Source organism: Somniosus microcephalus, unplaced genomic scaffold (assembly GCF_052327205.1).
Source record: "Somniosus microcephalus isolate GS21.2 unplaced genomic scaffold, FLI_Smic_1.0 unresolved_chr4, whole genome shotgun sequence".
NCBI classification, from domain to species: Eukaryota; Metazoa; Chordata; class Chondrichthyes; order Squaliformes; family Somniosidae; genus Somniosus; species Somniosus microcephalus.
Genome location: NW_028225182.1, coordinates 8735462 through 8752560, shown reverse-complemented (window position 1 = coordinate 8752560; position 17099 = coordinate 8735462). Strand labels below are relative to the sequence as shown.

Sequence of the window (17099 nt, the reverse complement as noted above, 5' to 3'; positions counted from 1 at the left end):
AGCAGGCGGTTAAGAAGACAAATGGTATGTTGGCCTTCGTAGCAAGAGGGTTCGAGTACAGGAACATGGATGTCTTGCTACAGTTGTACAGGGCCTTGGTGAGACCGCACCTTGAGTACTGTGTGCAGTTTTTGTCGCCTTACCTGAGGAAGGATGTTCTTGCCATGGAAGGAGCGCAGCGAAGATTCACCAGGCTGATACCTGGGATGGCAGGAATGACGTATGAGGAGAGATTGTGTTGATTGGGCTTATACTCACTGGAGTTTAGAAGATTGAGAGGGGATCTCATCGAAACTTATAAAATTCTGTCAGGCCTGGACAGACTAGATGCAGGAAGGATGTTTATGATGGCCGGGGAGTCCAGAACCAGGGGTCATAGTCTAAGGATAAGGGGTAAGCCATTTAGGACTGAAATGAGGAGGAATTTCTTCACCCAGAGATTGGTGAACCTGTGGAATTCTCTGCCACAGAGGGTGGTGGAGGTCAGTTCATTAAATATATTCAAAAATGAGTTGGATATATTTCTTAAGGCTAAATGGATCAAGGAATATGGGGAGAAGGCAGGGTCAGGGTACTGAATTTGGATGATCAGCCATGATATTGTCGAAGTCTAAACCCCAAGTAAAGACTTTACACAAACTGGGTATCGTCAGAGAGACAAAGCTTTATTTTTCCTTGCAGCAAGGGGGAAAGCACCATCACTCAAGGGGTGAGGCTGCTATTCCAAAGGTACAGCTTTCGCGACTGATATTTATACAGTGTAACAAACAACTTTGATTGGCAACCTATTGTTCCTTTATCAGGGTATATTTTAACTTCATCATTGACCCTTTGACAGACTCTCAAAGTGGGCCTCTTTACCACAAAAGCCAGAAACGCAGTTTAGCATTGTTCAATCACATACTTCCCCTTAATCATTAACCATGTCTGGGGGCTGGATCCTCTTTCATACCTGGGCATGACAGGTCACTAAGAGCCTGAAATAAGGCTCATTGTCTCATTTCTGCATTCTGGCAAAACTACGGAGACATCTGTTCCTTGGCGGAAACCTAATCATGCCACGTCTCTTGTTACCTGCTAGTTCTTACTAGTTGTACAGATGGACCTATATTCATTTTCCCATCATGCCTAGTAAAAGTGGCCAAGCATTATCTCAGACTTCCTCAATATCTTTGAAAGGCGGAGCAGGCTCGAAGGGCCGAATGGCCTACTCCTATCCTCTATGTTTCTAAACCTCAGTCTCAAATTTATTATCGCACCACAGCCCGTCCCACAAACACTGTCCCGGTATAAAAGCAGAGGGCGGGACCCCGACTGGATTCGAACCTGCAGCGTCCAGTTGGAGCCGGATCGAGCATGTCCGATGTGGTTTCACTCCCATTCCTTTGGGAAACGCGGCATCAGGAGCGTAAAATCTCTCCTGATTCGCTCCTCTTGTAGTGAAGGAGACAGAAAGTAACTAAAACCTGCCGAAACCTGGGATCGAACCAGGGACCTTTACATCTTCAGTCTAACGCTCTCCCAACTGAGATATTTCGGCTTCACATCAAGTGCAGTATTCTGTCGTTCTTTTGGAAGATTTTCTATCCCCGGGTGGAATTGCCCCTCTCGCTCATTCCTCACTTCGGACAATGTGACCCGACCAGATCTCGGAGCTCAGGTTGTGTTAATGTAAAGCTGGAGTGTTGATAAAGATACAAAGCTGACACAGCACGGGGGACCTCAGCGTGTTGGACACAGCGTGAAATGCAATGACATGTTCAAATAAAGTTACAGAGCACAACACGTGTAAAATTCCCTGTTCTTTTCTCCACACTGATGGGTTGTGAAGGGAGAGACGGGCCGAAGTCTCACTGAACCGCACTGATCACGAGCCAAATCAAGTTCAATCTTCAGCTGCAGGTATGGTGCTGAGCCCCACACAGAAGTGAAAATGCCCGTGGTTCTTAGTTCCTCACACAGTGGGCTACTGAACATCTTAATGCTCAAGTTATCACGGGCCATGGACTCTCTGATTCCAGTCTTGCGCACGTTGCTAAATTTCAAATATTTCATTTTTCACACTGGCAATGAATTGATTGATAGCCGTGCCTGGGATAAGCTAAGTTTGTTCGGGAGGTGCAGTGGGCAAGAAGATATACGGAAGACTGATAAAAACCGTGACTGCCCTGACACTGTGAGCTGCAGTTAAATGTTGGTAACATTTAAAGTTAGCCAGTCTAAAAGTTGACAGAAATCAATTCCTGCTGACTTTGATACAGCACGCATTTTACAGAAATCAAGGAAGTGTATGTTGTATCGCTGTATGAAAAGTGATGTTCAGCGGCGGTGTGGAAAGTTGAATCAGGGGCGAGCAGTGCTCCGTAAGGGTGCGCTGTGTGGTGACAATTCAAAATGCCCCAAAACGCACTGTTCCCTGACCGGGAATCGAACGCGGGCCGCAGCGGTGAGAGCGCCGAATCCTAACCACGAGACCACCAGGGAAGCTGCAGCCAGCCTCCTGCCAGCAAGCACATCAACGCAGTTTTTCCTGCCTGCTCCTTTGCAATTCAAATCCTTTCGCGCCAGGCAAACTGTTCGAGCAAAATTATATCTTTTACATGAGAACACAACAGACGTGTTCGCGAAAGCACGGCACCAAGTGCAGGTCGGCATTCACTCGATTTCCTCCTGTGTTTTTCTCTGGATGTTGTCTCTCTCGGTGCTGGGCAAACAATGCATTGATGCATTTGTTCAGAACAAATTGTCCTTTTGCCCATCTCGTGGGGTCAGAGCCGCTCTGTCTGTCTCTTACCTGCCTTTGACCCTTATCGGAACAGGCCGCCTGTTCAACTTTCAACAGCAAACCGAGAAAGACAAATGAACAGAAAGATGTGTCTCTCAGCCCCGGTGGCAAAGGATGTTAATCCAAATATATCCCCCGTGAGGGTCTATGTGCATTGACTTCCTTATAAAGTTTGTATTGGAAATGTGCGGGAAAAGCGTAAAGTTATGAAAACATCCTGATGGCCCGGACGGGGATCGAACCCGCGACCTTGGCGTTGTTCGCACCACGCTCTCACCAACTGAGCTAACTGGCACACAACACTCCCGCTGGCCAGGCTCGAACCCAGGCTGGGAGATTGTCTTTCAGGCGCACACTGGGTGACCGAGTTACTGCACAAACATTGAACACACCACATCTCTTAAACATTGTTAACTGTTCGTATATACAACTGGGCAGAGTGTAAATCCAAAGTAACAGAAAGACAGCTCTATGGTCTAACAAACCTCATTCTAACATTTATTATCGCACCACAGCCCCTCCCACAAACACTGTCCCGGTATAAAAGCAGACGGCGGGACCCCGACTGGATTCGAACCTGCAGCGGCCGGTTGATGCCGGATCCAGCATGTCCGATGTGGTTTCACTCCCATTCGTTTGGGAAACGCAACATCAGGAGCGTAAAATTTCTCCTAATTCGCTCCTCTTGTAGTGAAGGAGACAGAAAGTAACTAAAACCTGCCGAAACCCGGGATCGAACCAGGGACCCGCTCTCCCAAATGAGCTATTTCGGCTTCACATCAAAAACGCAGTATTCTGTCGTTCTTTTGGAGGATTTTCTATCCCCGGGTGGGATTGCCCCTCTCGCTCATTCCTCACTTCGGGCAATGTGACCCGACCAGATCTCGGAGCTCAGGTTGTGTTAATGTAAAGCTGCAGTGTTGATAAAGATACAAAGCTGACACAGCACGGGGGACCTCAGCGTGTTGGACACAGCGTGAAATGCAATGACATGTTCAAATAAAGTTACAGAGCACAACACATGTGTAAAATTCCCTGTTCTTTTCTCCACACTGATGGGTTGTGAAGGGAGAGACGGGCCGAAGTCGCACTGAGCCGCACTGATCACGAGCCAAATCAAGTTCAATCCTCAGATGCAGGTATGGTGCTGAGCCCCACACAGAAGTGAAAATTCCCGTGGTTCTTAGTTCCTCGCACAGTGGGCGACTGAGCAATACAGGAAGGGCTAATGAACATCTTAATGCTCAAGTTATCACGGACTCTCTGATTCCAGGCTTGCACAAGTTGGTAAGTTTCAAAATTTGCATTTTTCACACTGGCAATGAATGAATCGATTGCCGTGCCTTTGATAAGCTAAGTTTGTTAGGGAGATGCAGTGGGCAAGAAGATACACAGAAGACTGATGAAAACCGTGACTGCCCTGACACTGTGAGCTGCAGTTAAATGTTGGCAACATTTAAAGTCAGCCAGTCTAAATTTGACAGAAATCAATTCCTGCTGACTTTGAAACAGCACGCATTTTACAGAAATCAAGGATGTGTATTTTATATCGCTGTATGAAGAGTGATGTTAAGCAGCGGTGTGGAAAGTTGAATCAGGGGCGGAGCATTGCTCCGTAAGGGTGCGTTGCATGGTGGCAATTCAAACAGCCCCAAAACGCACTGTTCTCTGACCGGGAATCGAACCCGGGCCGCGGCAGTGAGAGCGCTGAATCCTAACCACTAGACCACCAGGGAAGCTGCAGCCAGCCTCCTGGCAGCAAGCACATCAACGCAGCTTTTCATGCCTGCTCCTTTGCAATTCAGATCCTTTCGCGCCAGGCAAACTGTTCGGACAAAATTATATTTTTTACATGAGAACACAACAGACGTGTTCGCGAAAGCACGGCACCAAGTGCAGGTAGGCATCCACTTGAAATCGATTTCCTCCTGTGTTTTTCCCTGGATGTTGTCTCTCTCGGTGCTGGGTGAACAATTCATTGATGCATTTGTACTTCATTGGTTCCAGTGATGAACGATTGCCTTTACGTGGATAGACCAGAGAAGTTGGAGCTGTTCTCCTTAGAGCATAGACGGCTAAGAGGAAATTTGACAGAGGGTTTTAAAATCAAGAAAACGATAAGATAGAGTAAATAAACAGAAAAGATGGATGAATACAAAAGACAAAGCTGAAGTGTCTGTAACCATCCTGAGAGAAGCCAGACTTCATTCAATTTGATTAATTCCAAGCGATATTAAGAAGCAGCTGAGCTCATTAGTTACAGCAAATGCAATGAGCTCCGACAACACTCCGTCTGCAGCACTAAAAGCGTGTGCTCCAGAACTAGCCATGCCTCGGGGAAGCGGTTGTGTTAAGAGATTGAGTAAACTAGGCCTGTAATCTCTTGAATTCGGAAGAATGAGAGGGGATCTCATGAAGCATGCAAAATTATTACAGGGTTTGATCGGTTGGATGCTGGGAGAATGATTCCCTTGGCTGGGGAGTCTAGAACCAGCGGACACAGCCTCAGGATAAAGGTTAGGCCATTCAGGACTGAGAGAAGACATTTCTTCACACAGAGAGTGGTGAATCTTTGGAATTATCTTCCCCAGAGTGCTGTGGAGGCTCAGTTATTGGGTATATTCAAAACAGAAGTGGGTGATTTCTGACTGGTAAGGGCATCAAGGGATATGGCGATAGGGCCGGGGAGTGGAATTGAGGCAGGAGATCAGCCATGATCTCATTGAATCCCCTGCACTGCTTAAAAATCTGTTCCATTACCTTTTTTTTCCAGTTCTGACGAAAGGTTATCGACTTGAAACGTTACCTCTGTTTCTCTCTTCGCTGATGCTGCCTGACCTGCTGAGTATCTCCAGCATTTTCTGTTTCAATTCATATTTCCAGCATCTGCAGTATTTTCTCAGTTCGCATTTCTTTCATTGTGCAAAACAATGATATCGCTTAATTAATGATGCTTTGAAAGCAACATAAAAGGTTAACATTATAACTACCGCCCAACGTGGGGCTCGAACCCACGACCCTGAGATTAAGAGTCTCATCCTCTACCGACTGAGCTAGCCGGGCCTGTTGATGCAATATTGCCTTGTCGCTGATTGCAGTCAGGAACCTTGTGGCTCCGGCCCGGTCACAACAGCATGTCTGAGCCGCGTTTCTGCAAACTACGAAACAAGTTCTCCAGAAGCCCAAGGCGTATAAGGAACTCAAGCAGCAAAATCCCTTTCATTAACCACAGGGGTTCAGGCAAATTTCTGATCGCAAATCGCTTTAGTCCTTGTCAATATCTCTTGTCTATTTCCCGGAGATTCCCGATTCTGTCTGTCTCTCTGGCTCTGTTTATTGTGTCTGTGGCCACCTGCGGGTAGATTTTGAATGAATACCTGTGTTTGTGTCTGCTTGTTGCTTTAAACAAATGAGGGCATCAGGCGCTTTTGTGCATGATACTGAAGAATCAGGAGAAGGCAGGAGGAATGAAACAGTGTTTGTGGAACGTGTATGTATACAAACTACGAACATCCGTGCTTATGTTGTGGACCTCATGGCGCAGCGGTAGCGCATCTGACTCCAGATCCGAAAGTCTGCATGTTCAAATCTAATCGATCTCCCAAATGAGCTATTTCAGCGTTGTATGGCGGCAATTCAAACAGCCCCAAAACGCACTGTTTCCTGACCGGGAATCGAACCCGGGCCGCGGCAGATGAAAGTGCCTGAATCCTAACCACTAGATCACCAGAAAAGCTGCAAGTCTCCTGCCAGCAAGCACAGCAACGCAGTGTTTCCTGCTTGCTCCAGTGCAATTCAGATCCTTTTGTGCCAGGCAAACTGTTCGGACAAAATGATACTTTTTACATGAGAACACAAAAGACGTGTTCGCGAAAGCACGGCACCAAGTGCGGGTAGGCATCCACTTGAAATTGATTTCCTTCAGTGGTTTTCTCTGGATGTTGTCTCTCTCGGTGCCGGCGAACATTTCATTGATGCATTTGTCCTGAACTGAAGGCTTTTGCCCATCTCGCGTGGTCAGAGCTGCTCTGTCTGTCTATTACCTGCCTGTTACCCTTATCGGGAACAGGCCGCCTGTTCAACATTCAACAGCAAACCCAGAAAGATAAATAAACAGAAAGATGTGTCTCTCAGCCCCGGTGGCAAAGGTGCAATGGATGTTATCCAAATAAATCCCCCATGAGAGTCTGTGTGCATTGGCTTCCTTATAAAGTTTGTATTTGAAATGTGCGGGAAAAGCGTAAAATTATGAAAACATCCTGATGGCCAGTACGGGGATCGAAATCGCGACCTTGTCGTTATTAGCACCAGGCTTTCACCAACTGAGCTACCCGGCCACAACGCTCTCGTTGGCCAGGCTCGAACCCAGGCTGCGAGATTGTCTTTCAGCCTCACACTGGGTGACCGAGTTACTGCACAATCATTGAACACACTACATCGGTTAAACATTGTTAACTGTTCGTATATACAACTGGGCAGAGTGTAAATCGAAACTAACAGAAAGGCAGCTCTATGGTCTAACAAACCTCATTCTAAAATTTACTATCGCACCACAGCCCCTCCCACAAATACTGTTCCGGTATAAAAGCAGACGGCGGGACCCCGACTGGATTCGAACCTGCAGCGGACGGTTGGAGCCGGATCCAGCATGTCCGATGTGGTTTCACTCCCATTCGTTTAGGAAACGCGGCATCAGGAGCGTAAAATTTCTCTTCATTCGCTCCTCTTGTAGTGAAGGAGACAGAAACTAACTAAAATCTGCCGAAACCCGGGACCTTTAAATCTTCAGTCTATCGCTCTCCCAACTGAGCTATTTTGGCTTCACATCCAAGGCTGTATTCTGTCGTTCTTCTGGCGGATTTTCTATCCCCGGGTGGAATTGCCCCTCTCGCTCATTCCTCACTTCGGGCAATGTGACCCGACCAGATCTCGGAGCTCAGGTTGTGTTAATGTAAAGCTGCAGTGTTGATAAAGATACAATGCTGACACAGCACGGGGGACCTCACTGTGTTGGACACAGCGTGAAATGCAATGACATGTTCAAATAAAGTTACAGAGCACAACACATGTGTAAAATTCCCTGTTCTTTTCTCCACACTGATGGGTTGTGAAGGGAGAGACGGGCCGAAGTCTCACTGAGCCGCACTGATCACGAGCCAAATCAAGTTCAATCTTCAGCTGCAGGTATGGTGCTGAGCCCGACACAGAAGTGAAAATGCCCGTGGTTCTTAATTCCTCACACAGTGTGCTACTGAGCAATACAGGAAGGGCTAATGATCATCTTAATGCTCAAGTTATCACGGGCCACGGACTCTCTGATTCCAGGCTTGCACACGTTGGTAAGTTTCAAAATTTACATTTTTCACACTGGCAATGAATTAATCGATAGCCGTGCCTGTGATAAGCTAAGTTTGTCAGGGAGGTGCAGTGGGCAGGAAGATACACGGAAGACTGATGAAAACCGTGACTGCCCTGACACTGAGCTGCAGTTAAATGTTGGCAACATTTAAAGTCAGCCAGTCTAAATTTGACAGAAATCAATTCCTGCTGACTTTGAAACAGCACGCATTTTACAGAAATCAAGGATGTGTATTTTGTATCGCTGTATGAAGAGTGATGTTGAGCAGCGGTGTGGAAAGTTGAATCAGGAGCGGAGCATTGCTCCGTAAAGGTGCGTTGGATGGTGGCAATTCAAACAGCCCCAAAACACACTGTTCTCTGACCGGGAATCGAACCCGGGCCGCGGCGGTGAGAGCGCCGTATCCTAAGCACTAGACAAGCTGCAGCCAGCCTACTGGCAGCACGCACATCAACGCAGCCTTTCATGCCTGCTCCTTTGCAATTCAGATCCTTTCGCTCCAAACTGTTCGGACAAAATTATATTTTTTACATGAGAACACAACAGACGTGTTCGCGAAAGCACGGCACCAAGTGCGGGTAGGCATCCACTTGAATTCGATTTCCTCCTGTGTTTTTCTCTGGATGTTGTCTCTCTCGTTGCTGGGTGAACAATTCATTGATGCATTTGTACTTCATTGGTTCCAGTGATGAACGATTGCCGTTACGTGGATAGACCAGAGAAGTTGGAGCTGTTCTCCTTAGAGCATAGACGGCTAAGAGGAAATTTGACAGAGGGTTTTAAAATCAAGAAAACGATTAGATAGAGTAAATAAACAGAAAAGATGGATGAATACAAAAGACAAAGCTGAAGTGTCTGTAACCATCCTGAGGGAAGCCAGACTTCATTCAATTCGATTAATTCCAAGCGATATTAAGAAACAGCTGAGCTCATTAGTGATGCGCCATCGGGGAGCACCTCCTGCCAGTGGGAGGTCGGAAGGCCCCTAGACTTTAAGGCTGGTAGGGCGGCCTTCCAAACTGTTGCATTCTCTCTTTCCACCTGTCCGTTCCCCCGGGTGTTGTAACTGGTGGTCCTGCTTGTGGCTATACCCCTAGTGAGCAGGTACTGGCGGAGTTCGTCGCTCATAAACGATGAGCCCCGGTCGCAATGGATATAGCTGGTGAAACCGAACAGGGTGAAGAGGCTGTTCAGACATTTAATGACCGTGGCACTGGTCATGACCGTGCAGGGGATAGCGAACGGGAAACGTGAGTACTCGTCAATGATGTTGAGGAAGTACACATTGCGGTCGGAGGAGGGGAGAGGCCCTTTAAAATCGATGCTCAGGCGTTCGAAAGGGCGAGTGGCTTTTATCAGGTGGGCTCTGTCTGGTCTATAAAAGTGCGGTTTGCACTCAGCGCAGACTTGGCAGTTCTTGGTCATGGTCCTGACCTCCTCAATGGAGTAAGGCAGGTTGCGGGCCTTGATGAAATGGAAGAACCTGGTGACCCCCGGGTGGCAGAGGTCATTGTGGAGGGCCTTCAGCCTATCGATCTGCATGCTGGCGCGGGTGCCACGCGATAGGGCATCTGGGGGTTCATTGAGCTTCCCAGGCCGGTACAAGATCTCGTAATTGTAGGTGGAAAGTTCGATTCTCCACCTCAAGATCTTGTCATTTTTGATTTTGCCCCTCTGCTTGTTGTTGAACATAAAAGCAACTGAACGCTGGTCAGTGAGCAGGGTAAATGGTTTTCCGGCCAGGTAGTGCCTCCAATGATGCACAGCCTCCACAATAGCCTGGGCCTCCTTCTCGACCGCGGAGTATCTGGTCTCCGGGCCCTGGAGGGTTCGTGAGAAGAATGCCACAGGTCTCCCCGTCTGATTAAGGGTGGCGGCCAGAGCGAAGTCAGACGCATCGCTTACCACCTGGAAGGGAACGGATTCGTCCACTGCATGCATGGTGGCTTTGGCAATGTCCTCCTTGATACGGCAGAAGGCCGAGCGGGCCTCTGCCATCAGGGGAAAAGAGGTGGATTTGATCAGCGGATGGGCTTTGTCTGCATAGTAGGGGACCCACTGGGCGTAGTAGGAAAAAAACCCTAGGCACCTCTTCAGAGCTTTTAGGAAGTGGGGCAGTGGGAGTTCCATAAGGGGACGCATCCGGTCCGGGTCGGGACCGATGACCCCGTGTTCCACAACACAGCCAAGGATGGCGAGGCGGTCTGTGCGGAATATGCACTTCTCCTTGTTATATGTCAGGTTCAGGAGTTGGGCGGTTCGGAGGAATTTCTCGAGGTTTGCGTCATGGTCCTGCAAGTCATGGCCGCAGATGGTCACATTGTCTAGGTAAGGGAAAGTGGCCTGCAGCGCGTTTTGATCGACCATCCGGTCCATCTCCCTTTGGAAGACGGAGACCCCATTGGTAACGCCAAAGGGAACCCTAAGGAAGTGATAGAGGTGGCCGTTTGCCTCAAAAGCAGTATACTGGCGGTCTTCGGGGCGGATGGGGAGCTGGTAGTACGCTGATTTCGGGTCAATGGTCGAAAAGACGCAGTACTGCGCGATCTGGTTGACCATGTCAGCTATGCGGGGGAGTGGGTAGGCATCCAGCAGGGTGTAGCGGTTAATTGTTTGGCTGTAGTCGATGACCAGGCGTTCTTTCTCGCCGGTCTTAACGACCACAAACTGGGCTCGCCAGGGGCTGGAACTGCCCTCAATAAACCCCTCCTTCAGGAGCCGCTCCACTTCGGTTTTGATGAAAACCCTGTCCCCGGCACTGTATCGCCTGCTCTTTGTGGCGATGGGCTTACAGTCGGGGGTGAGGTTAGCAAACAATGTGGAGAGGTTGCATCTGGTGCGCGGCGGGCAATTTGGAGGCTGCTGGCTGCGGACTGTGAGTGGGGGGAGGGGGCCATCATACGCCATTGTAACGCTTTTGAGGTGGCACTGGAAATCCAACCCCAGTAGAACGGCAGCGCAAAGTTGGGGCAGGACCAGGAGTTTAAAATTATTGAACACAGTCCCGTCTACTACTAGTGTCACCACGCAGTAGCCGCCAATGTCCGCTGACTGGGACTCGGCGGCCATAGAAATCCGCTGGTGCGCAGGCAGGACTGGGAGAGAGCAACGCCGCACTGTGTCGGGGTGGATGAAGCTCTCTGTGCTCCCGGAGTCAAAAAGGCAGTTTATTGCATGGCCGTTTACCTTAACGTCCATTTTGGACCGAGCTAGTTGGTGCGGTCTCGTTTGGTCCAGCATAACAGAGGCCAGCGTAGGGGTCGGTGTGTCGCTGCGGGTATCAGATGGGGAGGGGTTGGCGGCCTGCTGCGTCCCGGCTGGTGTCCAAGATGGCAGCGTCCATGATTCCCATGTGGCTGGAGTCGTCCAAGATGGCTGCTGCTGCGGTGGTTCGCACATGGTTGGGGAGGCCCAAGATGGCGGCCCGCACGGCCCACACACGGCGCTGTTGGGGGCCCAAGGTGGCGGCTCGCACGGCCCACATGCGGCGCTGCTGGCGTTCGTGGTGGCTTTGGCCTTGCAGACGCTAGCGTAGTGTCCCTTTTTCCTGCAGCCCGAGCAGGTCGCATTCTTCGCCGGGCAGCGTGCTCTGGGGTGTTTGGCCTGGCCACAGAAGTAGCATTTCTGGCCTTGGGATACTGCTGTCTGGCTTTGGGACACTGCTGCGGGGGTTGGGCCGTTGTTGGGCTGTGGCTGGGGTGGCACGGTGCTATGGGGCTGTCCTACCGTGTCCCAGGTTGTCGTTCCCCGCGGCGTCCATGGTGCAGAGGAGTAGGCATCCATGCCCCGGTAGGCTGCGTCCAGCGTTAGTGCAATTTCGGAGGCTTTGTCGAGGGTGAGTTCACTCTGCTCCAGCAGTCGATGTCGGGTGTAGTTGGACCTGTGGCCCGCTATGAAGGCATCCCGGATCAGTTCCTCCATGTACTTAGTGGGCGTTACCGCCTTACACCCACAGGCCCGGCCAAGCACGGACAGTGCTTGGAGGTATTCCTCAGTCGATTCCCCAGGTTGTTGCTTGCGACTCCCCAGGAGGTGCCTGGCATAAACTTCGTTCACAGGGCGCGTGTACTGGGTCTTGAGGAGCTGGAGGGCGGCTGTGTACGAGGTCGCATCCCGGATGACTGAGTACACTCGGTGGTTCACCTTGGAGATCAGGACGGACAGCTTGTTCGCATCCGTTACGACTGCAGTGGAGGCAGTCAGGAATGCCTCGAAGCACATGAGCCAGTGAGCAAACTTGGTGGAAGCGTCCGCTTCCCGACTGTCCAGGTCCAGGCATGCTGGTGTGAGGATCTTCTCCATTATAAAAATTTAGTTAATAAAATTGATGCGCCATCAATTACTCAAAAGACTGAGGTTAAGCGAGTAACAACCAGGCTTTTATTAACTAAAGAACGAAGGTCTAGTCTCGAGTGGTTGACCCGTCCAGAATACTAAGGGACTGGGAGGTAGTCACTTATATACCTGGAATATTGGGAGGAGTAAGCCGAGGCATGTCCAGATCTGTACCTAGTGGAATACACATACACATACAGACAGGTATAACAGTGGTTTACCACAATTAGTTACAACAAATGCAATGAGCTCCGACAACACTCCGTCTGCAGCACTAAAAGCGTGTGCTCCACAACTAGCCACGCCTCGGGGAAGCGGTTGTGTTAAGAGATTGAGTAAACTAGGCCTGTAATCTCTTGAATTCGGAAGAATGAGAGGGGATCTCATGAAGCATGCAAAATTATTACAGGGTTTGATCGGTTGGATGCTGGGAGAATGATTCCCTTGGCTGGGGAGTCTAGAACCATCGGACACAGCCTCAGGATAAAGGTTAGGCCATTCAGGACTGAGAGAAGACATTTCTTCACACAGAGAGTGGTGAATATTTGGAATTCTCTTCCCCAGGGTGCTGTGGAGGCTCAGTTATTGGGTATATTCAAAACAGAAGTGGGTAGATTTCTGACTGGTAAGGGCATCAAGGCATATGGCGATAGGGCCGGTGAATGGAATTGAGGCAGGAGATCAGCCATGATCTCATTGAATCCCCTGCACTGCTTAAAAATCTGTTCCATTACCTTTTTTTTCCAGTTCTGACGAAAGGTTATCGACCTGAAACGTTACCTCTGTTTCTCTCTTCGCAGAAGCTGCCTGACCTGCTGAGTATCTCCAGCATTTTCTGTTTCAATTTATATTTCCAGCATCTGCAGTATTTTCTCAGTTCGCATTTCTTTCATTGTGCAAAACAAGGATATCGCTTAATTAATGACGCTTTGAAAGCAACATAAACGTTTAACAAAATAACTACCGCCCAACGTGGAGCTCGAACCCACGACCCTGAGATTAAGAGTCTTATGCTCTACCGATTGCGCTAGCCGGGCCTGTTGAAGCAACATTGCCTTGTCGCTGATAGCAGTCAGGAACCTTGTGGCTCCGGCCCGGTCACAACAGCATGTCTGAGCCACGTTTCTGCAAACTACGAAACAAGTTCTCCAGAAGCCCAAGGCATATAAGGAACTCAAGCAGCAAAATCCCTTTCATTAACCACAGGCGTTCAGGCAAATTTCTGATCGCAAATCGCTTTAGTCCTTGTCAATATCTCTTGTCTATTTCCCGGAGATTCCCGATTCTGTCTGTCTCTCTGGCTCTGTTTATTGTGTCTGTGGCCACCTGCGGGTAGATTTTGAATGAATACCTGTGTTTGTATCTGCTTGTTGCTTTAAACAAATGAGGGCATCAGGCGCTTTTGTGCATGACACTGAGGAATCAGGAGAAGGCAGGAGGAATGAAACAGTGTTTGTGGAACGAGTATATATACAAACTACGAACATCCGTGCTTATGTTGTGGACCTCATGGCGCAACGGTAGCGCATCTGACTCCAAATCCGAACGTGCTGCGTGTTCAAATCTAATCGACCTCCCAACTGAGCTATTTCAGCGTTGTATGGTGGCTAATCAAACAGCCCCAAAACGCACTGTTTCCTGACCGGGAATTGAACCCGGACCATGGCGGTGAAAGTGCCTGAATCCTAACCACTAGACCAACAAAAAAACTGCAGCAAGTCTCCTGCCAGCAAGCACAGCAACGCAGTGTTTCCTACCTGCTCCTTTGCAATTCATATCCTTTCACACCAGGCAAACTGTTCGGACAAAATGATATTTTTTACATGAGAACACAAAAGACGTGTTCGCGAAAGCACGGCACCAAGTGCGGGTAGGCATCCACTTCAAATCGATTTCCTTCAGTGGTTTTCTCTGGATGTTGTCTCTCTCGGTGCCGGCGAACATTGCATTGATGCATTTGTCCTGAACTGAAGCCTTTTGCCCATCTCGCGGGGTCAGAGCTGCTCTGTCTGTCTATTACCTGCCTGTTACACTTATCGGGAACAGGCCGCCTGTTCAACAGCAAACCCAGAAAGACAAATAAACAGAAAGATGTGTCTATCAGCCCCGGTGGCAAAGGTGCAATGGATGTTAATCCAAATAAATCCCCCGTGAGAGTCTGTGTGCATTGGCTTCCTTATAAAGTTTGGATTTGAAATGTGCGGGAAAAGTGTAAAATTATGAAAACATCCTGATGGCCAGTACGGGGATCGAACTCGCGACCTTGTCGTTATTAGCACCAGGCTTTCACCAACTGAGCTAACCGGCCACAATGCTCTCGTTGGCCAGGCTCGAACCCAGGCTGCGAGATTGTCTTTCAGCCTCACACTGGGTGACCGAGTTACTGCACAATCATTGAACACACCACATCGGTTAAACATTGTTAACTGTTCGTATATACAACTGGGCAGAGTGTAAATCGAAACTAACAGAAAGACAGCTCTATGGTCTAACAAACCTCATTCTAAAATTTATTATCGCACCACAGCCCCTCCCACAAACACTGCTCCGGTATAAGAGCAGACGGCGGGACCCCGACTGGATTCGAACCTGCAGCGGACGGTTGGAGCCGGATCCAGCATGTCCGATGTGGTTTCACTCCCATTCGTTTGGGAAACGCGGCATCAGGAGCGTAAAATTTCTCCTCATTCACTCCTCTTGTAGTGAAGGAGACAGAAAGTAACTAAAACCTACCGAAACCCGGGACCTTTAGATCTTCAGTCTAACGCTCTCCCAACTGAGCTATTTCGGCTTCACATCAAAAGCAGTATACTGTTGTTCTTTTGGAGGTTTTTCTATCCCCGGGTGGAATTGCCCCTCTCGCTCATTCCTCACTTCGGGCAATGTGACCCAACCAGATCTCGGAGCTCAGGTTGTGTTAATGTAAAGCTGCAGTGTTGATAAAGATACAATGCTGACACAGCACGGGGGACCTCACTGTGTTGGACACAGCATGAAATGCAATGACATGTTCAAATAAAGTTACAGAGCACAACACATGTGTAAAACTCCCTGTTCTTTTCTCCACACTGATAGGTTGTGAAGGGAGAGACGGGCCGAAGTCTCACTGAGCCGCACTGATCACGAGCCAAATCAAGTTCAATCTTCAGCTGCAGGTATGGTGCTGAGCCCCACACAGAAGTGAAAATGCCCGTGGTTCTTAGTTCCTCACGCAGTGGGCTACTGAGCAATACAGGAAGGGCTAATGAACTGAGCAATACAGGAAGGGCTAATGAGCATCTTAATGCTCAAGTTATCACGGGCCACGGACTCTCTGATTCCAGGCTTGCACACGTTGGTAAGTTCCAAAATTTGCATTTTTCACACTGGCAATGAATTAATCGATAGCCGTGCCTGTGATAAGCTAAGTTTGTTGGGAGGTGCAGTGGGCAAGAAGATACACGGAAGACTGATGAAAACCGTGACTGCCCTGACACTGTGAGCTGCAGTTAAATGTTGGCAACATTTAAAGTCAGCCAGTCTAAATTTGACAGAAATCAATTCCTGCGGACTTTGAAACAGCACGCATTTTACAGAAATCAAGGATGTGTATTTTGCATCGCTGTATGAAGAGTGATGTTGAGCAGCGGTGTGGAAAGTTGAATCGGGGCGGAGCATTGCTCCGTAAGGGTGCGTTGCATGGTGGCAATTCAAACAGCCCCAAAACGCACTGTTCCCTGACCAGGAATCGAACCCAGGCCGCGGCGGGGAGCTGCAGTTAAATGTTAATCCAAATAAATCCCCCGTGAGATTCTGTGCACATTGGCTTCCTTATAAAGTTTATATTTTATATTTTCGGAAAAACCGTAAAATTAGGCTGATGGCCCATACGGGGATCGTACCCGCGACCTTGGCGTTATTCGCACCCGTGCTCAGTGTTCAGCAGAGTAGGCAGCACGAAGTTGGTAAACTACCTGCAGTCCTTCCAACGGGATACCCGCACCCATTCTCGGGGCAAGGAATTTCTCGGCCTATCTCCTATTGATAAACTCACGGTGTGCTCGAGCACAGAGCTCTCAGCCTTTAACACTGATGTTCACACGATGTGATTGTGTTTTGTAAATCTCTCACTCGCTCTCCTCGCGGTCAAACCCAAAGTTTACCTGCTGTGTTTTCCAGCAGCCAGTAAGTTGATTTGAAAAGGCCATTGTGACAGGGTTTGGGCTCTGAGTCCAGTCACAGGTCGGGTTGTGATGCCTTGTGGCTCAAGTGGTCACCTGACCTGCCAGCTGATGACCTCACTGCTGATGATGACCTCATAATTAACCCCGTCATACAGCTGTGGGTTGATGTTTAAATTGATGTAAAATTATTTCCCTGAAAGCCAATCAAATCTAATCGACATAAACTAGTTGATGTTATGAATTTGTGCTCCCAGTGGGAATTCCTGCAGAGTCTGCTGGTGTTCATCTCCCCAATTCCCCACAGGAAGCTCTGTGTTCAGAGTCTGTACTCATTACATCGACATTACACAGTATTATTACACGGCCACATCTAAAACTGGACACATTAATAGGGAGACAACAGTGTGAATGGTAGGGTGGGAGGGGGTGGGGGAACGAGGGGGCGAGGGGTAGGGGG

The 17099-nt window shown here is 48.9% G+C and overlaps 3 non-coding genes across 3 annotated transcripts; all 3 read right to left on the bottom strand.

Moving 5' to 3' along the window:
- Positions 1-1467: 1467 nt before the first annotated feature.
- On the bottom strand, positions 1468-1540 carry trnaf-gaa (transfer RNA phenylalanine (anticodon GAA)). Its single transcript has one exon. It is a non-coding gene; the product is annotated as a tRNA-Phe (tRNA).
- A 4235-nt stretch (positions 1541-5775) lies between these two features.
- On the bottom strand, positions 5776-5848 carry trnak-cuu (transfer RNA lysine (anticodon CUU)). Its single transcript has one exon. It is a non-coding gene; the product is annotated as a tRNA-Lys (tRNA).
- Positions 5849-13443: 7595 nt separating this feature from the next.
- trnak-cuu (transfer RNA lysine (anticodon CUU)) lies at positions 13444-13516 on the bottom strand. The gene has a single exon. It is a non-coding gene; the product is annotated as a tRNA-Lys (tRNA).
- Between the last annotated feature and the right edge of the window lie 3583 nt (positions 13517-17099).